This window comes from Leptinotarsa decemlineata, unplaced genomic scaffold (genome assembly GCF_025532065.1).
Source record: "Leptinotarsa decemlineata unplaced genomic scaffold, Ldec_3_MD MMD2_tig00026330_RagTag_RagTag, whole genome shotgun sequence".
NCBI classification, from domain to species: Eukaryota; Metazoa; Arthropoda; class Insecta; order Coleoptera; family Chrysomelidae; genus Leptinotarsa; species Leptinotarsa decemlineata.
This window is the reverse complement of record NW_027412690.1, coordinates 4,390,218-4,415,984: the sequence shown is the minus strand read 5'-3', so window position 1 is coordinate 4,415,984 and position 25,767 is coordinate 4,390,218. Positions and strand designations below refer to the sequence as shown.

At 34.9% G+C, this 25,767-nt stretch overlaps 1 protein-coding gene across 4 annotated transcripts in view; it reads left to right on the top strand.

Moving 5' to 3' along the window:
- rdgA (retinal degeneration A) overlaps positions 1-25,767 on the top strand; it is a 381,505-nt gene that overhangs the window by 10,086 nt on the left and 345,652 nt on the right. For 2 of the 4 annotated variants that reach the window (XR_012467391.1, XM_074183069.1), the window contains exon 1: positions 24,829-25,057. The exons of 1 other annotated variant lie outside the window; for it this stretch is intronic. The gene's annotated coding sequence lies outside the window, so the exon portion shown is untranslated. Of the gene's footprint in view, positions 1-24,590; positions 25,058-25,767 lie in introns of those variants that run through there. One more of the 4 variants, XM_074183066.1, reaches the window with a different exon arrangement.

The following is a 25,767-nucleotide window of genomic DNA, read 5'->3' as shown; positions in this document are numbered from 1 at the left end:
CTAAGAATTTAGAAAATACATATACTTCTATTCTCTAATTATTTTATTTTCATGGATCCTTATCTATCTATCTATTTATATTTCCTCCTTAATCTCATCTTATGTCAAAACGAATCATATGTATGTTTCGTCTTACTTATATGAACAAGGTGAAGCTTTTCATACCAAATGCTAACTCAAACCCTTTCCACTCATAATATTTTTTTTTTCTGGGAAAAGAAATGATTGGTCGAAGAGTGATAGATGTAACACAGCCTTCTTTTTTTGCTCCTTCCTTGGAACGATATTCAAGGTAGCCGTTTTGAAAAAAAGACCCAATAAATAGTTCTTGATAAAACGCGTCACTCTCATCGAACTGGTCGAGTACTTCGTCATTTGATCGAAAATCAATCAGAGTAGTACAGCACTCTGATTTTTTAACACGATTTCTTGGAAAAATGCTGACTAAAAATGATATTTTGGGGTACCATTGGAAATAGAATTAACAGTTCCTCAAAATAATGTGATACTTGACCCTCTTACTTTCCGTTCAAGATTCTCAGGGGCACAAATCTACCTTGTAGGAGTTGAATTGCTAGATCCAAAAATATTCGTTCGATTGATGACCTATTTATTTCGTAGAAATCAACATTGAATATAGAATAAAGAAAATAAGTTTGCCTGATTTATACTGAGTTTTTAATTATTCGTCACGACTCGTTTCAGTTTGGTGAACTAAAGTTTGTGAAACTAAAGTTTATTCGAAAATGGTTTAACAAAACCGAAACCGGTCCTAATAAATAATATAAAACTTGCTATAGATAAGATAAAAGTTATTTTCTTTATCCAATATCCAGAAATTCTCCTTTCAAGTGTTCTCCTTTGAAATAAAACTGAGTGTTTATCAGGCATTCTTGAAAGAGAGTAATTAAGAGTGCAGAGTTTTGAATTCGATCATCTCCATACTGAAAAAGTGATCAGATTTAATGGGTTCAGTGACTTTGTAAAATGTTAACTTCCTTGTAATAAAAAAAAACAATTTTCAGCATATGTAATATTCAGTTATTTTTTCCAGGTAAGTTCCGAATGAACCCTCGACCGTAGATTAAACTATGAGTTTCAAGGTAGGTACGTAACTTCTATTCCTGAAAATGATAATCCAGTAGAATAGGAAAATCTGTGATTAGCATTCTTCCTGCTTCATCAGGAATCATGGGAAAAACAGGAACGTCGCTCATACCTGGGTAGTAGTGATATATTGGTACAGTCGGGTTTTAGCTGTACTACAGCTGTAATTGCACATCATTTGACACTTTTGGGCATGAACTATTGTTAACGATTTCACGCTCAATATTTTTGAGGGTATATACAAAACATCAAAATGTCAGTCTTGATAGACAAAATAACTTTTGTCTAATTTCTTACCAAAATTCCTATTTGTTGCGACCGGATTTGGTTTATGAAACCATTCTCAAAAAAACTGACGCAGTTTGACAAACAAATCCTCAAAAATGAAATGATATAGTCAATGTCAATTTTAGGAACCTGCAAGCGGTACCTGAAATAACAAATATGTTAGTTGTATCATCAATACTTTATCTGAGATACGAGAACAAAAATTTTCCGACCCCTGTAACATATCAAAATTACCGACTATTGATCCAAAAACACTACTTGTGGACCGTTCCAAAAACCAATGGATTCTAAACTAGTTGTCAAACTTCACAAACTCAGAAGTGGAGAGCTGCATAGTTTTAGTTGGTTATTTTAGGTTTTGAAATTGGGGTTTTTATTCAATTTATTTTTTCCAATTCTTCCAACAAATTCATCTCTTTTTATTCACTGCACGTATGGAGGAATTTCGTTTTTTTTTTATTTATTATGTGGATTACTTCTTGTAGATATCCATATATAGCTGATTTATTTATCTCATAACACATGCTCACTTGCTCAAGGTACCTTATGTAAATCCTTTATGATTTGTCTGTTATTTGTATATTTGGGTGAATATATGTATATATGTCTGTATATGTATATATGTGTTACACAATTATTCTATACTATAGATGAACGACTATAATATATGCAAATTTACTGTTTTGTTATATACAATTTAACTGAATGTTATCATGTTCTGTTGATTTTAGATGAACGACTACTCCTATACAATACTTGTATTGTCACCATATTCTAGTCTACATATGCCAGATTTTATCCACTTGTCTCCTATGGAGGAACCATAAATGCAATGCTTTATGTATCATTGATCTGAATGGGCTGAAAGAATCTATTTGTTTGAAGGTGGTTGACAATGTTTCGTGGTGTATTTCATTACTTCGGACTTCCATTGTCTAATATAATATAAATTGATTTGATAACCCTGAAAAAAATCAAAAAGATTAACCGAAAACTAGACACTAGATACTTTCCTGAAGCACATCAACAACATAAGGCCTTTCATCACTTTCACAATGGAGAAGGAAATCCACAACGAATTGTTTTTCTGAGACGTATTGGTGAAGAGGACACTAAATGGGAAACATCAGTTTATCGAAAACCCACTCACACAGGACAGTATCTGAACCAGAAATCCAACCACCTTCAATCGACTAAGAGAGGAATCATCAAGACTCTACTGGACCGTGCTTTTGGGCTCTGTAATACAAAGGAAGGTTTCGAAAAGGAACTAGGCATCATCAAAAATGACCTTCAACGGAATGGTTACTTCAAAATGATGGTAGAAGAGGCCTTAGCTAGAAGACAGAAAGAACTCTACAAGGAAGAGAAGCCGCCACAACCAGTACTTCTACTTTCCTACATCAGAGGATTATCGGAAAGGATAAGACGGATTGGGTCCAAGTATAACATCAGGACCTGCTTCAGATCTGGGAACACTATCCGTAGCAGCTGCACGAAAACCAGGCCACCAAACGCGGACTGCGATTACAAGAATTGCATTTACCCTGCGAGTGCGGAGAATCATACATCGGTGGAACTAAGAGGCCATTGAAAGTTCGCTTTGCTGAGCACAAGAAACACACACAGCGAGGAGAAACCAGCAAATCCGGAATAGCAAAGCATGTTTGGACTCATCAACACAACATCAAATGGGCTCAAGCTGAAATCATCCACAAAGAGGAACACTGGTTTAGGAGAAAATTCAAAGAAGCCGCGTTTATGTTGTCCAACAACGCATTTAGTCAAGCTAGCGTAGAGATACGTAACATATGGAAACCTCTAATCAAGCGAAAAACGACCAACTCCCGCCAAAACCAATGAAGCGGAAAGAGAGAAGAGGGAATAGGTGAAAGCACTCGAATGACCTATAAATAGTCAGATCTCGGAGGAATGAGTCCAGTTATCACCCGAAGACGATTGTGGATACTAACAATCGAAACGTTGTGACATAACTTGGTTTGAAATCTTTTAATTTTAATTTTTTCAATTTTTGTTAATAACATTTTTAATTTTTCAATTTTTCTTGCTTTTATTAATATTTCAATTTTCATTTGTTTTGTTGTTGTATGTTATTTCTGTGATATTTCAGTTTTTTGTTTAATAAAATTGTAATTTTCGGTTAATCATTTTGATTTTTTTCAAGGTTATCAAATCAATTTATATTATATTAGACAATGGAAGTCCGAACTGATGAAATACACCATGAAAGAATCTATGTTGATTGTACAGTCCGTGAAAGTGTTTTTGTATATATGTTTATAATAATAAGATCAAAAAGTAAATCCCTATTGTCTTATTCAATTTCGACGGCGAATTTTATCTCATCGTGAAGAGTGTTAAGAAATACAGGAACTGATTAATCTGCCTCTTCAAGCCGTCGAAACACACGAGGGTATCATCCACATATCCAAACTAGAACGAATCGTGTTTGTATGATAAGCCATTATTCAGGATACGCGTGTTTTTCTTTCGAAACATATATCAAAGAGGTTTCATAGTTCCTCATTGATATATGGATTGGTATTCTGCTTATCTGATATTCCTTTCAGTGAGGAAGGCATTCGTTTGTTTCAATATTTGAAAATATGTTTTGCACATCAAAGGATACTGATTTAATATTACTATTATTGTTAATATTAGTTAGTTCTATGGCTAGGTCACTGGAATTTATAACAGTGTTGTAAAACTTGTTGGCTCTCTGAACATATAATTTAAGAATTTTGCCAACTCACCGGTAGAAGCGTCAATGTAGGATAACACTGGTCTGGTGGGATTTAGTTCTTTATGGAGTTTAATCACACCATGCATCTCTAGAGGTTGGGGATTCATACACGTTATTTTCCTAGTATTCCAGGATGTGGAAAACATCATCTTTGATTTTTTTAGGTCCTCTTGACTTCATTAGTGAGTGATTTTGTGTGGTCTTTCTTCAGAAGGCTAACATCTGATGTTCTTTATTTTTGAAAGGTACACAATTTCTTCTATGCATTCAATACTGTTACCTTTGTTTGTCTTTGTAAAGACCAATTTGTCGTTGTTTCTCTTCGTTTTTATTTTTCCTACGATTTCCTCAACTTTGCTGAAACTAGGTGATGGTATATCTATAGATGTAAATTCAGCTATATATGGACATCTACAAAAAACAAACCACACAAAGAATGAAGAAAACATGAAAATTCTCTATACGTGCAGTAAAATGAAAAAATAAATTGAATAAAAATCCAAATTTCAAAACCTAAAATGACCAACTAAAACTTTGGAGCTCTCCACTTTTGAGCTTGTTGTTTTTGACAACTAGTTTAGGATCCACACAGTAAAAAGTATTTCTTTGAAAGATCATAGGTTGCTTTGAAATTTTTATCTCTATTGGAAAAACTTTTACTTTAGCCAAAATCGCCATGTTCCACCAGAAAATCACACTTTTTTCAACAAATAAATCAAATTTCTTGGCCTTTCAACGGCATCATTCGTTTGATTATATCATTGCGAAGATGAACTATTTAGAAGCAAGTAAATATAATATCAAATAATATCAAAATACACCACCTATTTGAAGGGAAAAGTAAACTGTTTCAAATGGAGAGCAATATCAACTTGATCTGAACATATAGTGTTTGTTTGAATTCAATACTGTATCTCTTCAAATAACTCAATCCGTTTATAACAAGAGTTTTGTGAATCTACATTCAAAACTATATTATGATCGACTGAAAATAACAGGAATTTTGTATAGAATGAACAGGGTTTCTTTTAAAGAAGTATTTCATTCATTTCAGTTGGAAAAAAACTGTGGTGCTCTGGTCTTTCTATGACCCTCTTAAGTGAGAGGTGAGCGGGGAATTCCGTTGTAAGTATCGCGTACGCGCCAGTATGTGTTGGAAAGTGATGTTGGTGTGTTGCGATTTTGAGGAGGAAGTGTTTTATGTGTCTGTAGGCAGTGCAATTTCTTTCCGATTATTTTGTATCTACCATAATGGAACAGATTTTATAAGACTGGGGTCTTGCACATGGGTAAGTATTATACTATATCAGTAAGTACCGCGTTGTATACGTAGTACCGAAGAGAAAGTGGTAAACTTTGACGGAAACTCTTAATTTTGCCCTCATTTTGCGAAAATTATACCAATGCTCCGTAATTTTTCACACATGCATTATTACATTTGCCGAGCTCTGCAAGTGTATATTAATTTAAAAGGAAAAATCCTCCACGTTGATTCAAATTTGTCAATCTCTTGTTTTGAACATACATTTTATCTTGTATCAAATAAGAGCATTTTCACTGATTTTCTCTTAGACCGAATTCATTTTTTATTGAAAGGTAGAGGTACTTATAGTTTCGACAATAAATTATAATACAAAAAATACCAAAATAGGCACCAGTAGATATAAAAAGCTTCTATATGTGACAGCCAGTTTCTGATTTCAACATGTAAATATTTGTTGAATTCCGAAACGTCTTTGCTTTCTGTAATCACTCTAGAAATGTTTTTATGTTATTCATTGGAAACAAATTGAATATACCCTACTCAGCTTGAACTTATTTGATAGATTTCCTTTGATAATGTGAGAAATATTAGGTAGAAATATTACAAAACTCACAAGAGATGAAATTAGAATTTCCAAAAACGTGAAAACAGTGAATGCTGTTATTTAAATAGCGAATCATATTCCTTTAAGTATGTTTGTATGATCATAAGTTACATTTCTCCAATGAAACATTTCATATTTTTCATTGATCCTCTAATAATACTCACACGACACTTTGAATTCCTATAACGGTTCCAAAATTATTATTTTGAAAGGCAATTCTGTATAGACTTCTGTCCACTTCAAAGGGATTTGAGGTACGTCTTTTGAATTGATTACTTATTTCTGATCAAATAATGTTTAAGCACCTTTCAACTTCCTAGGAATCGTATGTTAAATAATAAGACCTCAGAGTTTAAAATTTTGAGGGTTGTCATTCGCATGCGAACAACAATTGGGTTGGTTAACGGAATAAACCCACTTGAACAGTGTTTTATTGAAAAAAAATATTTTTTTTGATTAAGTGGCTGCTGCTTTCATATTTTTACCTTTCTATCTATTTGAAATAGTGGCTAAGGATGATGTGCTGATTTCTTCTTTCGTTTCACAATCCAAGTGATGTTCCGGAAATTGTGGATAAACAAAAGCAGAATGCAGAACTTGATCGACGATAGTGATTTTTTCAATGTCATTTACCAGAATGACATCTAGTATGATATGATATTTAAGTAAAGATTAGCAAAGAAAATTACTACGTTTTGTTTTTTATCACATGCTTTTTCAGGATAATATTTATGATCTGCAATTGCTGCAAATAAACCAATAATAATATTTAATGTATTATTTAATTTATGTCCTTACCACTTATAGCTGTTCACATTACAGATGAGATATTTTGGATTCAAGTAACTAAATACATCCAAATGAGAGGGACAGTTTATAAACAGAAGCATAAGTTCATCTCTGATGAAGTAAATGAGTTCATTTGATTTATACAGATAGAAGCGTTTCTCTTCAAAGGAAAACAATTAATTTCTCATACGAAGAAATTCAAATAATGTTCCAAGTGAACATATCATTCTTTCAAAACCCAAAACAGTTTTGTTTCGAGATTAATTTTGCTCAGACTAGAGAATGCATACTTACTTCTCTTGAGCTAATATGATTATTTTTATTGAAATGTATGCACAATCTTGGTGGAATATTTTTTCTACTTAAAAGAAGCGTTTATTCAGTCCATTTGAAATATTGATTCAAATTCAACTTGAGAGAATATGTTTCTCAGTTTGAAAAAATATTTCTTCATGAATATAGGAGAGCAAGATTTCTTTAAATAATAATTATAATAATAATAATAATAATAATAATCGTCTTTATTGTTACCCAGCTGTAGTTACATACAAATATTTAAATAAATTAGAGAGCTAGTTGCTGACATAACAAAAGGCGAAGTTCAACTTAGTTAGCACAAGTACTACTGAGTTGTTCTTCCACTAAACCTCAAAAAGATTCTACCTAAGCTGAAACAAAAAAAAAGTAATACATGAAATAAAAAAAAGATGGGATTGTTCCAATATCTATTTGGATGTTGAAGAGATAATGTTATTCACTTTGAAATTTTCATTTTTACTGTGCATTGGTATTTGGAGCAATCCACAAGTAGTGTTTTGTATCAATCCTCAGTATTTTCATCTGTATCTGTAGAGTAGGGAGGGTGAGTGTACGCCCACAGCCACATGTGACCCATTGTACATCCTCCCGAGGAGTTGTCCTCCTATGTCATCGTCCATCCTGTCCTTTCCAGGAAGGTGGACAGGTCACTAGGAGACATCTCCTTTATATCGGCAGATGTAGGCCAATACTCTTATTGACGATAACTCGGGCATAAAACATAGCTGACAGTTTCATCTTCCTGTTGACACATCCTGCATAGAGGTGTGTCTACTGGCCCCATAATATGGAGGTGTTTCCTTAGTTGACAGTGGCCAGTCAGAAATCCTAATGTTAAGCGTAGGTTTTTGTCCTAGTCATCGCCAGATATTTCTTCGGCACCAGTTTCCTAGGGTCGTCTAGGGTGATCCTGGCAAGATAGCATCCTTGGATTCCATCCCATCTCTTTAGGGATTCAGCATGGGTGTAACATTTGGCTAGTTCCGCAGTTGTTGAAGTCATCAGGCCGTAGGTGTCGCTGGGTCCTAAAATTCTTAGTCAATACTCAGTAATTTTTATATGTTATGGTTAGATGATAATTGTTTTTATAACTCAGGATAAGATACTGATGATACAGATAATATTTTTGTTATTTCAGATATTTTTTGCAGGTACCTGAAGGACATTGACTATAATCATTGTATATTTGAGGATTTTTTGTCAAACTGTGTCAGCTTAGTTGAGAATTGTTTAATAAACCGAAACTGATTTAACAAATGAAAATTCTAGAGTAGAAATTAGACAAAAGTTATTTTCTCTATCCTATATTTATATATGAATGTACAGTGTGAAAATTAGTGCATATAATCTCCTGATAACGCCAGTTTGATTGATTAAAAGCGTCTGGAAAAAAGTGTTACAGTTATGACATGTGAGACGACTATTTTTGTTGGATTATGAATTGCGTTCATTCAAGAAGTACCTACTTATCCAGTTACTCAACATTATCACCCATCACGTTTTTATTCAGTGAAACATGTTGAAAATGTAAAACACTTTTTCTTCATGCTTTCAAACACAAATTCCATTCTATTTTTGTTAAAAATGGTAATTGGAAAAAGTCCTCCTTTGATCACTTAAGTTCGTTCCAGACTTCGTACCCGGAAACATTGTGGTGTAAGGGTTGTGTTCGGACGTTTTCTAAGTGTCATCAAAAGACCATAAAAACCTTAACTGCGAAATTCCCAATATTTGTGTGCCTCTCGAGCCTCGTGATTAAGAAAGACCGGTAAGTAAACAGCCGAAGAAAATTATAAAAACCCAACGCAAACATAACGAGCAAAATTAAATTTTCGTAGCTTCCAACACAAATCGATTTTTCTCTATTGGTTTATCATCTCGTCTGAGCGGAATGAAGCACTACAGCATCAAAGGGAATGTATTTATACCAGTGCATAAGAAATATGCGAATAGTAAGTTTCTTAGTGAAAGGTATAACAGAAATAAAAAGTGAGTACTAGAAAAATAAGTCAGAATCAAGGAGGCAAAACATGAACGGATTGAATGGAAGGGGTTATATTTTTAGGAGTGATTAATTTTTGGGAAAGAAAGTTTTTGGCTTTCTACTACTCCATTTTGATACAAAAAAAAAGGATGAGGGAATCTTCCAAAGAAAGGAAGGAAGTAATCAATTTGAAAATAAGTAACTCTATACATGGATGTGTAGATCTTGCAGAGAAGTAACTTTCAGACACAAACTGAAAGAAAGTCCTCCTGAAACAGCTACTTTCATATAAACATTGAATTACACGAAAGATGAATATGGTTATATGACATGGAAACCTGAGTTCAACCGTTCCAATGGAAGAGCCTAGGAGAGCCAAGATCAAAAAAAGCACGCTAAGTTCGTTCAAATGTTAAGGTTTTGATCACTGTTTTCTTCGAATACCGTGGCCTAGTGCATCAGGAGTTCTTTCCACATGGTCGTACTGTCAATAAGGAGTATCATCTTGGAAGTTGTGTCGCTTGCGAGGAGCAATACGAAGAAATCTTCTGGTACTGTGGAAAAACAATTCATGACTTTGGCATCACGATGATGCACCTGTTCACTCGTCATTGCTGGTTGGCAAAAAACAACACCGTAATCATGCCTCAGTCTCCGTATTCACCAGATTTGCCCCTTTGCGACTTTTTTCTGTTTCCAAGATTGAAAACACCCATGAAAGGAGGCGTTTTGTGACGATTGAGAAGGTGACATATCCCTAGGACATACCAAAAAGTGCATATCAGAACTGCTCTGAATATTGGAAGAAACGTTGGCACAAGTGTATTTTATCTGAGGGAGACTACTTGGAAGGAAACAAAATAGAAATTGATGAATAAATAAATATATCTTGAGAAAAATGAGAATTCACCTTATTTTTTGAATAGACAGCGTATATTCGTGATATGACAGAAAAAAGGATGAGAACTAATATTGAAAATATGGTCATCTAGAAGAACAAAAGCAAGCAAGACAATCAATGAAAGGAAATTAGATGAGCGAGTGAGAAGGTTAACAGGAACAAAGAACTATAATTATAGCTTCAGAGATTGGAGAAGGGAAACTACTGGATTTTTGTATTCATCCTGATTGTTGACCACAATTTCTTGAATCCATTGGTGAACGAGGTTTTGAATAATTCCCAAATATAAATCACGTCTAGGTATATGAGACTAAACATATGATTTCTTATGATTTCACTGAAACAAATACTAATATGCAGTTTCGTTTTGCAATTAGCTGCATTCTTCTATCAGGGTGGTCATCATCTGCCACCCCTCCTATACTTATAAGAATACTTATTTACTATCATAACAATAATAGAGGAGAGAAAAAAAATAATAGATCATATAGTTGTTAATAACTCCTAATATTTTAATCATCTTGGTCAATTTAACAATTTCATTACACTACCATACATTGAATTTTCAATTTTTCAAATTAGCACTGAGTAGTAAGCATCTGTGATTTTATTTCTTTCTTAAATTGATGAATATTATAATTTAAAAGGGGTGACATTTCATTCAGATAAGAAGGGGCTATATAAGAAAAACATCCTTGAAATTTGGAAGTACGGGGGCTAGGTATGTTGAATGAGTTAATTCTCAAACTGACCATATGTATGTCAGAATGCCTGCCTAATAGACTATATAGATAATTAGGTGTTTTAGTTTGGAGCAACTTAAAAAAAATTATCAAATATTGGACTCAGTGCCTCAACATTCAGCTCCTTCATTTTTAACAAAAATGGTGTGACATGTTCACCATTTGGTATACAGCATACGAATCGCATGCAAGCATTTTGTATACGTTGTAACTTCTGCTTGTTATATTGCGGCAAAAAATTGTAATACACCAAACAACAATAATCGATATGGGGGTAAATAAGAGTTTTATCTAACCAGAGTTAAAACTGATACTTGAATTTATTATAGCCATTCGAGTTTCAAGAATGATACTTTGAAAATGTTTGTCACATAATCATGGAAAGACAAAGAGCTATCTATGGTTACGCCAAGATTTTTAGCACTGTCTACTCAGTATGTCTGCGTTATCGAGAGTGAGCCGAAAGTTACACTGAGTTTCTACTATTTGTCTTTGAGACCCTATGAATAAGGCCAAAGTTTTATTTGGATTGATTTTCAGTCCATGATTATCCGAGTATAGGAATGTTTTGTGCAAATCTGTGTTTATATTTGACACGCACCTCTTTGTATCATTGTTATGAGAAGACAAATATAACTGTATATCATCTGCGTATAGATGTACTTGACAAAGTGATAAGAACTTGTGATGTACTGTTTGGAACCTTTGGTGTATACAGTAATTGAGATTTTTCCCAACACCAAATCGTCATTTTTAACACCTCGACACGGGTTTTGATCACCAAGTGATCATCTTCAAGAGGAGGATTTAATCTAGAATATGAAGATATAAACTTCATATTCTAGGGTTGTGAAATATTTGTCAGGAGCTTCAAAATGATGTATCACAAGACCCCCCTTTCCATTCATTTTTTTCCCAGATGGCGCCCAGTTTCATCTGTTAATTTCAAGTATTCATGCATTAATTTCATTATCCCAAATTTCAAAAAAACATAAGAGGGGGTGATACTATTGAAATGCACTGTATAAAGAATTGAGAAATACCCCTTTTTTCTCTGATGACAGGTAACAAAATGTCACTTTTCATGAAATTACATTTTTCACCGGCCCCCGTGAAAAAAGTGAGTACTTTTTTCCCGCCACAGAAAAAAAATTGTGTATTATGTACGGGAAAAAATTAAATTTTTGCTCTCGGTTTTTTGTTTGGAGGTGTTTGACAATGTTTCGTGGTGTTTAAAAAGAAATCTGTTCAAAATCTGTTTTTCCGTTAATCAGCTGTATGTAATCAGGCGTATTTCATTAGTTCGGACTTCCATTGTCTAATATGATATAAATTGATTTGAAAACCCTGAAATAATCTAAAAAAAATTGATAAGATTAGCTGAAAAAAAAAACAATTATATTAAGCAAAAAAAACTGAAAAATCAATGAAATAAAATACAAGCAACAATAAAAAAATAAAAAATAGAATTATTCACATGAGATGAAAATTAAAAATTAATAACAAGAAATGAAAATTAAAAAAATTAAAAATTAAAAGCCAAGCCAAGTTACTCCACGACGTTTCGATTGTTAGGATCCACAATCGTCTTCGGGTGATAATTTTCATTTCTTGTTAATAATTTTTGATTTTCATCTCGTGTTAATAATTCAATTTTTTGATTGTTTGATTGTTGCTTGTGTTTCATTTCAGTGTAATTTCAGTTTTTTTGCTTAATATAATTGTTGTTTTTCAGCTAATCTTTCAAAATGTTTCATAGATCATTTCAGCGATCACAAATCAGTTTATATCATACAATGGAAGCCCGAACTAATGAAATCTTTGGTATTTTCTTCATATTTTTTTGTCTTGGGTCTAAACGTGTCGAGATTCCATAGACTCTTACTTTTCTGAACAACCAGCCTCTAATGAAATATGTTTTCATAACTCAAGTATAATACACGTTCCATAAAGCTCCATAAAAATAAATTAGGCCGATGCTTTATTTCAGTTGAGTGGTGCAGACCCAAAACACTCCAGTGCTCTGCCGCAGGAGATGATGTTTTCTTTAGAGCTGCTCTCCCAGTTAAATTAATGAGCAGAAATGTCCAGCAGGCAAATCTTTTGAAACATTTATCTGCACGAAGAGTTAAAAATTATATTGGAAAAATAAATCTGAAATGTTGAAATTCTCTGACTGGTGTGGATTTTGTACCCGCCATAAATTGTGAAATATCAAACTTATTAATATTTAATTGACCAACTAGAAACTTGCGAGATACAGAAAATTCTGAAGAGCAGATAAGTCAATTAGGTTGCAGAAAAATCAGGGACGGACAATATCCTATTTTATATGAGACTGGTGAATCCTTAGGTAGACATATAAATGACAGCAAGTCACACATAGGCAAGGATGACAGATCAGGTGTCTACAAACTAACATGCGGATCATGCCTAAAGTGGATGTAGGAAAGTCTTCAATAAATTTTTAAACGAGAACACTTGAGGATAAAAGAAGTTTTGAATTAAATAAGACCAATTCTACCTATGCGTGTCACTTTTTGAGGAACGATCATGATTTCAACAATGTGTACGACATACGGAGTGGTCCAACGAAAAGTATGCACCTTGATTTTCTCCTTTTTTTGTAACGTAACGCAAAAATGCTCGGGCAGGTCAATTTTGCTTTTGAAGGAGACACATTTTAGATGTATTTTTCCACCTGTGCCTTCAACCCCTAGCGAGGGTGAGTAACCACCCTAAAATTTTAAATGGAAAGTGGGGTCGAGTGATATATAATTTGAAAGGGCACAAAATTATCTTTCCAATGATACCTAATTTGTTGTATTCCACTCAAACATGTAGGTATTATGAAAAAAAACAACTACAACCCAGTACTTTGAAATGTGTAACTGACTTAGTAGAATCCTACTTCAGCAAGTGCTGAAAATGTGACCCATTTGCTTCTATACAATAATACAGATTTTGTTCAAATCTATTCCTATCATTCTGTAGCATATCAGGTGTTATACTTGCTGTAATTCGTTGGCGAAGATCTTCTATGGACTCGGGCTGCGTAGCAAAACATTTATTTTTCAAGTGTCTCCAAAGGACAAAGTCTAAAAGCGATAAATCAGGTGACCTGGCAGGCCATTCGATGGGGCCTCTTCTTCCAATCCATCGTTCAGGAAACCGGTCATCTAAAAACTCTCTTACCGGAGCCACATAGTGAGGAGGTGCTCCATCTTGCTGGAAATGAAGCCGATCATCATTATGATATTGGTCATTTTCAATTATTTCTGTTATGAGAGGATCAGTTGTATCTTCAAGCATGTTTAGGTAGACCTCACCAGTTAAATTCCCAGGAATAAAAAGTGGCCCTACGATATGACTACCTAATATGCCACACCAGACATTGATTTTTTGAGGGTACTGGGTATAGACCTCTCGGAATAAGTGTGGGTTACTGTCATCCCAGTAACGGCAATTATGCCTATTCACAGCTCTATTCAAAAAAATGTACTCTCATCGGAAAAGCACGTGTTGAATGATAGGTGCGGATCATCAATTAGTAGCTGGCTCAGTTGTTCGAAAAATTGCAGCCTTCTATCAGGATCATTTTAATTGAGTTCCTGTACTAATTTAATTTTGTACGGATGAAATTTATAGGCTTTTAATAAACGTATTATGGACGAACGGGAGACACCTGAGGCTGCAGCAAGCTGACGGGTACTTTGAGTATGATCCAATTCAACTTCACTTCTGATCAGTTACCGTGGCTGGTGTTTCACATTACAGATCCGGTATCGACAAACTTTTGGACTAACTTGGCAACGTACGAATCATTCACATTTTTCCCGGGATGACTGTTATTAAAGAGGCGAGCAATAAGTCTAGCACAACTATTATGTTGATAATGAAATTTAACAATTTCAACCATTTTTACAGTAAAGTTGAAATAATTTCAAAAGCAACCGAACTGAATCAATGAACGTTTGCCTAAATTCTTTTTGTACACTTATCTCCTGTTGTTATTTGAACCAAAAAACGCACGAGAAAAATTGAGGAATGTAGTAGTGATAAAAATGCCGTTTTTCCGCATTTTCATTAACACCAAAAATATCGAGTAAATGTTCTTGCTTTTTTTATAACTATTCAAGTAAATACAACAAATTAGGTATCATTGGAAAGATAATTTTGTGCCCTTCCAAATGATATATCACCCGACCCCACTTTCCATTTAAAATTTTAGGGTTGTTACTCACCCTCGCTAGGGGGTTGAAGGCCCAGGTAGAAAAATACATCTAAAATGTGTCCCCCTCAAAAGCAAAATTGACCTGTCCGAGCATTTTGCGTTAAGTTACAAAAAAAAGGAGAAAAGCAAGGTGCATACTTTTCGTTGGACCACTCTATATGTAGAAGCTAAGAGACAGTAGTTGAAGCTACTGGATTCTCTGGAAATAAACAAGTGTGAACTTGTTAAAAGACCGATAGGAGATCGAATACTCATCATTGTTAAACCTTTTTTCACAATACCAATAATATCATTCATATTAAAAAATATACCTGCTGTTCAAGAACTTGGTTTACAAATTCTACTTTTTATCACTTTCACTATTAACCATTAGGATGAATAACTTTTCGTTTTTGGCGCAGATGAGTGAATGGACCACGAATGATCACTTATAGAAAGCGATCTCTAAGGAAACTAGAAGTAAATATTTTAAAGAATGTTCATTTGTATGATTTACCTACTCAGTTATTTTTAAAATTTTACATTTTCGTCTTGGATATGTATATTCACAGATCTCAAATTCATTCCTAATTCAAGTTTTCAATTGTATTATTTCCAAATAGTTTTTTAGTTTTCAATCTAATTTCTCTATAAATAGTAATTATAAATTTTTCTCATTCGCAAGATCGCCCTTGAAACGACCATTGTTTTGGTGCGAATGCGCCATACTTCTTGAGCTTGAATTAGTTGAATATCAACCATTAGATTATTATTTATGGAAACACGACATTCCGAATGAATTTGTTTTGTTCAAGTAGTCTCCGAAAAAAAGTCGTTAACAATTCGTCAGGTCTAAAATCTCGGGTTTTGAACAACAGTGTCTTGAAGTTATTCGATCAGTATTTTTTTGAATAAATGTAGGGTTTTTTTCGAAAATTAAATTTCTGAGAAAATCATTTCTTCAGATTCACACACTTTCATGAAAGTATATTCCAAAATATGTTTTCAAACGTCAAATGCTATCATTGAACCGACAGGTTCGTTTTGAAATATATAGTTTCTGCCGAAAAAAAAATATTAACATGGACTTGAAAAGTGAAAACGAGTGCCCTCACTATAAATACGTCGAAAAAAATGTATATTTTCCAAAAGTTCGTCACTTAGTAAGTAATTAGAAATTCAAATAGCTTTATGTCACAGTAACTTGTAAATGGCTTCTTGAATTAGCGGTTAGGACTCTGGAATGTTTTAAGTTGAATAAAATAACACGAAAATGTTTTTGAATGCTTTTTTAGGTTATTTCTTTTTATGAAATTCAATGGCATTACTCTGATTCGAGACATCCCTCGTGAAAAACTCATTTAGAAATATTCTAGTTATTAGTCATAGAGAAAGTATAGTATTCTTCTCGCTCGAATTATTTACTTCACTCTTACTAGTAGTGGGCACATTTCTTGAATGATACACTGTTTGGCAAGATCCTCAAATGATAGTTCCGATAGGTTGGTTCTTGAAATGATGTAAGCTGCAAAAATACTGTTTTGAAAAAATAATGTTGCAAACATTAAAGTTTTATTGAATTTTTGACTCATATTATTGTGCTATAAGTTTTCAATATCAGTTAGCAGTTTGTGTAACACTGCATTGAATCGTTTCCAAACCGAGCTGAATACTATAGAAAAGCAAACCGCACAACATATTTAGAGTATCCAACGACAACATGATAACAGCCTTGATAAATCACCTTTGAATATCGACGAGCGACCGCTTAAAAACAGTGGCGTATACATTTCATCTTGCGGATGAGGAGTAATTCATGATCTATAGGTAGTTCAATTAGGTAGTTCTATTTTACTGGGATGGGTTCATAAATGAGTTTTGCGATGCCCAATTTTAGTTCCCTTACGAATCGAACAACAAATCAACCCTCAGAAGGCTCAACTAGGTCTTGTCGTTTATCGTGTGATTCTTAGCTCGGATTCAAGAACTTTTTCTCACTTTTCAATGACAATGTTAATTTTAATTCAATTTCAAAAGCCATGTCGTATACAGTTAGTTTCAATATGTTGGACCATATGGAAAATATTGGAAGAAAGTAATTTTTTAAAGTAATGTAGAGCTTCTATCAACATTTTTAGGTTTTTTCACCTTCCACAATCTGAAAAATAATCATATATATGATAATAATTGAACAATTTTCACAAACATTTTTTATTTCTAGACGAGTTTTGCTAACACCGTATCTTCCTCGGTAGCTACCGATTACCATCATAAGTGGTGTTGAATATTACTGGAGTTTTTTCCCAATACCAAACCGTTATTTTAATACCTCGATACGTGTTTCGATCACCAAGCGATCATCATAAAGATCTTGAAGATGATCACTTGGCGATCGAAACATGTATTTAGGTGTTAAAATAACAGTTTGGTGTTGGAAAAAAAACTCCAGTACCTGAAGACTGAAGTTTAATCTTCCTCTTGGAGATGATCAATTGGTGATCAAAACATGTTCAGAGGTGTTAAAATAACGGTTTGATGTTGGGATAAACCTCCAGTAAAGATTAAACTTTAATCTTTCCGTTGAAGATGATCACTTGGTGATCGAAAAACGTGTCGAGGTGTTCAGATAACGGTTTGGTGTTGGAAAAAACTCCAGTAAAGATTAAACTTTAATCTTTCCCTTCAAGATGATCACTTGGTGATCGAAACATATGTCAAGGTGTTAAAATAACAGTTTGGTGTTGGGAAAAAACTCCAGTAAAGACTTAAGTTCAATCTCCCTCTTGAAGATGATCAATTGGTGATCAAAACATGTTCAGAGGTGTTGAAATAACGGTTTGGTGTTGGGAAAACTCCAGTAATATTTATTACTACACCAAAGGTTCCAACCAGTGCATCACAGGTATAGGTAGTGTTATTAATTTCCATCAAGTAACGGGTCAGTCCTTTCATGAATTAAAAGTTAGTTGTAATGGAGAACTATCAAATATCAAAACTCTGCTCTACTTTGCCAAGCTTTCGCTTCTAATGGGAAGCTTCTTCAGGGCATTTATTGAGTTGTAGATTTTGTATCTGTATCAGTAGAGTAGGGAGGGGGAGTTTATACTCACAGCACTTAGGCCACATGTGATCCATTGTACATTCTCCCGAGGAGTTGTTCTCCTAGGTCGTCGTACATTCTGTCCTTTCCAGGAAGTTCAACAGGTTACTTGGAGACATCTTCTTTATGTTGGCTGGTGTAGGCCAAGACTCGCCGAACACACACTCACCTTGAGCTGTCTCACGGTGGTCTTCGCGAAAATTTTGGAAGGTGCAGCGAAAGTTTTGTCATTGAAACAAATCATACTCACAGCAAAAATGAGTGAAAAACAATGAATTGAACATATACATTCATGAAAGAAAGTTAAACATGTATAGGATTTTTTTTGGTTTGACAAATGTCATACCTTTACATGAATGTCGTTTTTCAATGGGCATGATGATTTGATAATCTTCAACTCTAAAGAGAGACTTGGTTGATACAATTTTCATTATTATCATTATGTTTTTGTTGTAGTTTCAGTAAGTTACTGTATTTACTGCTGAGATTATTAATGTCATTTTTCTTATTCATATAATCAGAAGACTTATTAATTTCAACCATTTCAAGAAAAAGGCGTTTAGAAATATTTTTTCTGTATGTGAAACTTTGATATTACAATAATTTGATTTATGTCCTGTTTCTATGTTATGTTATAAATCACATTTGATTTTTTTATAGTACCCGTTTTATCTTTCAATTTAGTATTCGAATTCTTTATAGTTTTAATATTTTTTTGGCATATTTTGATATTTTGTTCATTATAAAAAATATATAAAAATGATATTTGAAGATAACTTCCCAAGATTAGATAGATCCTCTGTTACATATTCATTATATTATCTAGGAAAGATTGTATCTAGATATTTTCTAGCCATGCGATGGAAATGAGGAGGTACCCTATTCTGCTGAATTATGATTTCACGATTTTCCAACTTTCCCTGATTGTGCAATACAATTTTACATATTCGAGGTTCTATTTCAGTTTCTGAAAGAGTTCTGTGAAGATCTTCTGAGAGGTCCACTCAGGTGAAAATCAGTCCAACAATGTGATTAGGAACTGGGTAGCTCTCTAAAAATAGGCGGATTATCATCACTCCAGTATCGTTCATTCTGTTAGTTGACTTTTCCATGAAGAAAAAACGCTCGTTCATCTGAGAAACGGATACGTTTCAATAAGCATCGCTCTCCATTAACTTCTTTCGGTTTTGTTAGAGTACACAATATTTTCATTTCATAAGAATGAAATCATTTTTAGTACTCTTTGGACACTTCTCAAAGTTACTTCACAAGACTCGGCAACGATAGAAGTTGAATCAGGTCGGATTGATCAATTTCAGCAACATTTTTTGGTGGTCTGACACCCACCAAGGTGTCATCAGTGGTGCAAGACTGAATCACCAACTGTCCCAAAAAGACAATCTTAAAAAGGAAGATGGTGGAATTTATGGGATCGAATGAGGCTCCCGAAGGCGGTCAATCTTCAGAGGAAGACAGAGGACAAATCCTGTTAAGCGGTCGATGACGAGTCTTGATTTTGCAACTGACCGCCTTGTCGTGGATTGAGTCTAATTTTTCCTGATTTTCCTAATTTTGAAAAGGAATACGTAAAGCTTTCGACTATTACAGGTATTTGAATATGTAATTTGAATATTTTCACAAACAGAATGTACAAAAATGTGAAACCAAAATGTTTTGGCGGTCAATACTCACATTACCCCCCGTGTACACGCCCCTGCCGAGGAAGAAAAATTTCCGTCACCTCTCCTTCAGTTCTCTAGCGATAGGTCGTACAGGGAACACAATCATGATCGTGCATGAATAATGCACAAATGTGACATGATGCTTCTAACCGAGCAATAATTATTCAAATCGCTGAGATTTACTATAGCGTGCTGGCGTAGGCGTCAATTCGCTTGTCGCAACTATCTGCGAACCGATAGAATTATAAATGAGACGATACTTGGATTATCCATGTTGATTAGATCGGCAGGATTAGTGGGCGCTCCAAGGTATACGTTTAGAATATGGAGTTGGGGAGAGCAATTAACAAATTAGTCAAAAGTTCGGTGAATCAGTCAATGATTGTTTTCTCTAAGAAGTTTTGCCAAACGGCAGTGATGTTTATGAAAATTTGGATTTAGGTTCTACTTACTCTATCAAAGTTGACCTTGTACAAGGTGTTGCCACACCTTCTGGAAGGTTAAAAATGTTTTCCTGATAATGAGTTCGAAAATTGGTAGAATGCGAGAGAAAGTCTCAAATTTTCAACTAGTAAATCCACATTTTCAGGCGGTTTTTCGCAAATAATTGAAAAATTCAATTTTTTATAGAAAGAAATCATTCTTATTGAAAAAAAAAACGAATTGTTGTTTCCGGATGCCTGTAGGTAGACCCAATACGAATGGAGTTAACCAAAATAATGTGGGTCCCTTTTTCAGGGACTAAAAATATGGAAATTATTCCGTAATTACCAGCGACGGGCGCTTGATATATAAAAAATATTTGAAAGCGTGTTTTTTAGTTTTTTAAACTATATTTATTTTTCATTTTTCAGTTTCGTATGCAATAAAAGCGTTTTCAAGCTATATTTATTTTATCTAAACTTTGGAATTGTAACGGAACGACTTTTGGTCAATTTGGTTGGAAGTACGGGGTTTGGATTACTGGTATTTTTGTTCAATAAACTAGGCCGAATTTCAGTAGATTCAGTTCAATTGGTCAGCGTTCAAGATAACTCTAATACATAAATACATTCAAATTGGTGTGTGTATAATTTAAAGGGGTGATGGACCATTGCCTGTGCCAGACGAGAAACCCAGTCGAAATTGGTACAGAATTTCGTTTCTAAAATCACAAGGTCTCACATATCATCGAGCAACCAAATGAAATGATCGAATACAGAATGATTTAAAGATAACACCCAGCGTTTTCACGAAAGGAAACAAAAATGCTCGCGCTGGAACCAATTGAATAGAATTGAATTGAATAGGTATACATCGAAATAATTATGCCTGAAAGTAGGCAACCATCATTTCATCGTACCGCTTCATCTGCCCCCAAGAATCCAACCTAAAAGGATTTGGATGGAAACTCCGTATTAGGGTTGGAATCTTCAATATACCGTTTCATATGGCTAGCATGGAAAGTACTACGTACCATTTCTGTGTCCGAGTTGCATAGGTAACCCTCCTTTTTACCCTATAAGGGCCTTCAAAGAGTATTTGGAATTTCTTAGTTTCCTGTTTCAACACCGATGAGGTGGAGTTAGCCTTCAGGAGGACTAATTCGCCGGGCTCAAATGGTACATAGGGCCTACCTGGGTTGAGTAAGGAACGCCTGGCCGCTTTTCCATTCAAAGACTCCCTGGCGAGGTACACGTTTACATGGTTACGTCCGACATCGAGAGAACCTGGAAAATCTATTAATTCACGGACTGACACAGGAGCCCTGCCAAAGTGTAACTCATAAGGGCTGAAACCGGTAGATTCATGTACCACGGAATTCATGAGCTCAGACATACGGTCTATTTCCCAAGCCCACCTATTATGATTTTCCGAGCAAAACGTACGGAATAAACGGCCGAGCTCTCTCATCACCCTTTCTGAAGGGTTACTTTAAGGATGCCTCACCGAACTATGGATAATCTTTATACCTATCTTATGCAAGGCCCGGCTCCACGCGGCCGCGGTAAACTGGATACCATGATCGGTTAGTACCGCACTGGGTACCCCCATTATAGTAAAATAATCCGAACATAGTCGGTTCAAGATTGCCTTAGTAATAGCCTTCTTGAGAGGATATAAAGTTACTTGTTTGGTGAAAATATCGAGAACCACACAGAGGTGTACTGGATCGCCACCCCTGGATCGGGGCAAAGGGCCATATAAATCAAGAGCAATACAATCGTTAGGGCCATCGGGTATTATCGAATGTAATTCGGGATGAGGCAAAATTGAAACTTTGGTTTTCTGACAAACATCACGTTTGATGTCTCGGTGCATATTTTGCCACCAAGTACCAAAGTACCAAGTACCAAATACCAAACCATGGTATTCCTTGATAAACTGAGTAACAAGGACTTTAGGAATATAACAAGTGGACCAGGTAATGAAAAATGTGGACATATACAGGGTGTTATATTTGAATTTGGGAAGTTGGTTTCAACTTCCGGTATAATTGTAAGTGTTGGAAAGACGCCATTATTATCATCCGATAAAGGATATTGAAAAAAACCTATATCTGCAAATTTCGAAGATATGAATTCTAGTCGTCCAAGAATACGGCTAACCAACACTCATCGCGCTATACCCTGCAGATATTCTGTGACTCTTCCTCTGTAGATAACGCTATCGTTATTTGCGGTATCGAGAACATTTCGTTGTGTACATCTAGCGCAAAACAGACATTCAGTTGCGTTTAGTTTGAAGTTCTGTAACGGTTTCGGTAAATGAAGACAATGAATGTGTTTTCATCGGTAACTGATTTCGTGTTAGTTTTCATAGTTTCTATGTATTTGCAGATATCATCGATCCAGTCAGAATGGTTTTCAAGAAGTAGATTTTATTGGGATTGTTATCAATTTTAGCAATTTCGGTCGGATGCTCTCCAATGTCTAATGAATATGTAAGGGGGTGCTTCTAATAATGACTTTGAGAAAAAAATTTCTAATAATCGACATTTTTGAAGATTCAGATTATTATATAAAAAAACTCGTATTTATATTTTTTTAAAAATTGTTGTAGAACAATATACATATTTGATTTTCCATGTTGAAAGAATATCATCATTTTTACTGAAAATTAATAACTAATAAAAGTCTCCGATTCGGTTTTCATTGGCTTGAATATAGGTTTCTCTAAGTAAATACGGGTATCTTTTCCTAAATCTGAGAAAAACTTTTGGAAGTTTTTAACTCAAAAACTAAATAATTCGGCCAATTTACATTATACTTTGATACTTTTCCTCGCAAGAAATCTAATTTTCATTTTTTGATGTATTAGTTTGGACTATTCTGTATAAGGTTGTTCCAAAGTTTTGTTGGTTTTTATGAGTATACTTTAAATGATTGTAATAGACAGTGATTTGTGGAACGAGCGGACGAGCGTTGTGAGGGAGCAGAATCAGGCCTCTACTGTTGACGCTGCTGACGCATTTTTCGGTACATTTCGTCAATTTCTTCACAGTAGGACTCTGATGTAATGGTTTGGCTTGGTCGCAGAGAGTTATAGTGAATCACACCAGCCGGTGTGATTCACTATAACCTGGATGGCTCATCGGTGTCCAACCACTGTCCTGAACGTAGTACCTGGATGGCTCATCGATGTCCAACCACTGTCCTGAACGTCTGCTATTGACTTAGAGGATCCACTTTTCATCACACGTGACAATGCGATCGAAAATAGATCGTTTTGGTTGCGCAAAAGCAAATAAAAACAGTCACTAGAACGTGGCAATTTCTGTCGATTGTTCAAATCGTGGGATCGTGCTTTTTCTTCGGTGTTGGCCATTCTTGCACTGCCTTGATTTTCTCTGGATCTGTTTCAACTTCTTTTGAAGACACAACGTGCCCCAAGAAATTTTTCTTGGAACAGGCAGCACTTCTTGGAATCAGTATTCAAATGAGCATTCCGTAGCCTCGTGAAAACACTTCTCGAATTTGACAGATGTTCGTCAAAACTTTTTCCGGTGACTACAATGTCATCAAGATAGACCAGGTAAGTCCCCTCAACACCAACTCCATCAAGCGTTCAAATGTTGCGGGTGCATCGCATAATCCAAACTGCATAATTTCGAACTGGTATAATCCATTGAAGGTGGAAAAGGCAGTCTTCTCTATATCCTCAGGGCAAAGGGCCACCTGCCAATATCCGCTTTTCAGATATAATGTTGAGAACCATCTGCATTCAACCAAGACGTTTAAGGTGTCATCTATTCTGGGTAGATGGTAACTGTCATTTCTGATGACATCATTAAGCCTCCTGTAGTCTATGCAAAATTTCGTCGATCCATCTTTCTTAGTCACTAACACAACAGGTGACTACAAGGAGCTGTTTGATTCCTTGATTACTCATTCCTCCAACAAGTCCTCAACAATGGGTGCAGCTTTGTCTTGCTTTGCGAAGGGAAGACGTCTCGGTGGTTGGCGTATGGGCTTGGCATCGCCAATATCAATGAACTAAATCCGTTCGACCAATGATTTTGCCCTTCACAAACATATCGTTTTCTTTCTTCACGAATCGGGTGGCCTTGCACAGTTCTACGTTAGACAGATGACTCTACGTCTTATTGAAAAAGTCTATGAGTTCCTTTGTAGGTTGTTGAGTACGCTGTAGAGGGACTTCTCCTTCGATTCTGGCATTTTTCACGATCGTGATGGATCAGTTTCTACCAGGGTTCCGGAATGAAATTTCGAAAATCAGCATCGGACAGTGCGTTCACTAACACTATCATTGCCACATGCCTGTTTAATTTTTCGAGCTATTTCGACTGCGTTTTGGTTCAATTTGAATTCATAGAGGGTTGAAAACAGGCAAAAAATTAAAATTTGTAAAAAAAATTAACAGCATCAATATATAGAGTACAAAATTCTCTTTCGATGACACAGTAGAATAAATATTTATTGAGATATGGAGCTACTAAAACACTCGACATCAAAACGGACAAAACTTTCGAAGCAACCAATATTTTCGTTCATTTTTTCATCTGGTTTTTCACCGGGGATCCGATGAAAGACCGGAAATAGAAAGGCCAAATTATCGACAATCCAACTAGAATGAAACGAATACAATCAAGCTAAGTATACTATAAACCTTTTTCCAACCATTACCGAATAATATTCTTTCTTTTGGACTGGAAACTAATGCTCCTAACTGACCGAGAAAGTTAATCAAGTATCCCGTGATTGACAAACATCCGTAGTGGTGGAATTCAAACGATCGATCCAGCCATGGAGACAAAAGCAAAAACAAAAGTTTGAATTATAAATGAACCTTGATTCAAGGTGAGTAAATAACATACATTTTTTTTACAGAAACGCATTGAAAATTTGTTGATTGTTTTATAATGACAGAGTATCGTCTACCGGATTATTGAATGTCAGTGGTATGCCCTCTGATATACAGTCTGAAATTAGACGGTGCAATTACGTAATTCGCCCACATGGAGAATTTCATGATGAATGTCTCTTGAAATGAAATAAATTCTTGCGGTGTCTCTCTTGGCGGGATGCTCCATCCCGCAGGAAATATTAATGTACGTTTAATGCAAGTCGGCTTTTCTGTGAGACTTTCATGAGGGAAGATATATCAGTTGAAAAATTCATGACAATACATAAATCATAAAACTTTTTTAGATCAATGGGCATGGGAAAGTAGGGATAATGTTTTTTGCGGTTTCTTGGGCTCTCAAACTGGAACAATCAGAAACATTTTTCGAGTCGATAAAGGAAAATCATTTTAAATTGACCATCAATTTACTATGTTAAAAAATTAGGACTTTCATTAGTGAAATAATATTTTTCTCCTAAAGATACTCCCTTTTCAACTGGAGAAAAAATAATTCAAGAAGAGGAAAGAACAATGTGAGTATACTGAGACGAGGGCACATTTGTTTTCCAGATTAAAGAAAAACCCTTTGATGAAATTATTTGTATTATTTGGAAAGAATGGTCTCGACTTTCTACTTGTCAGTAGATAATGCATAAGAGTACTT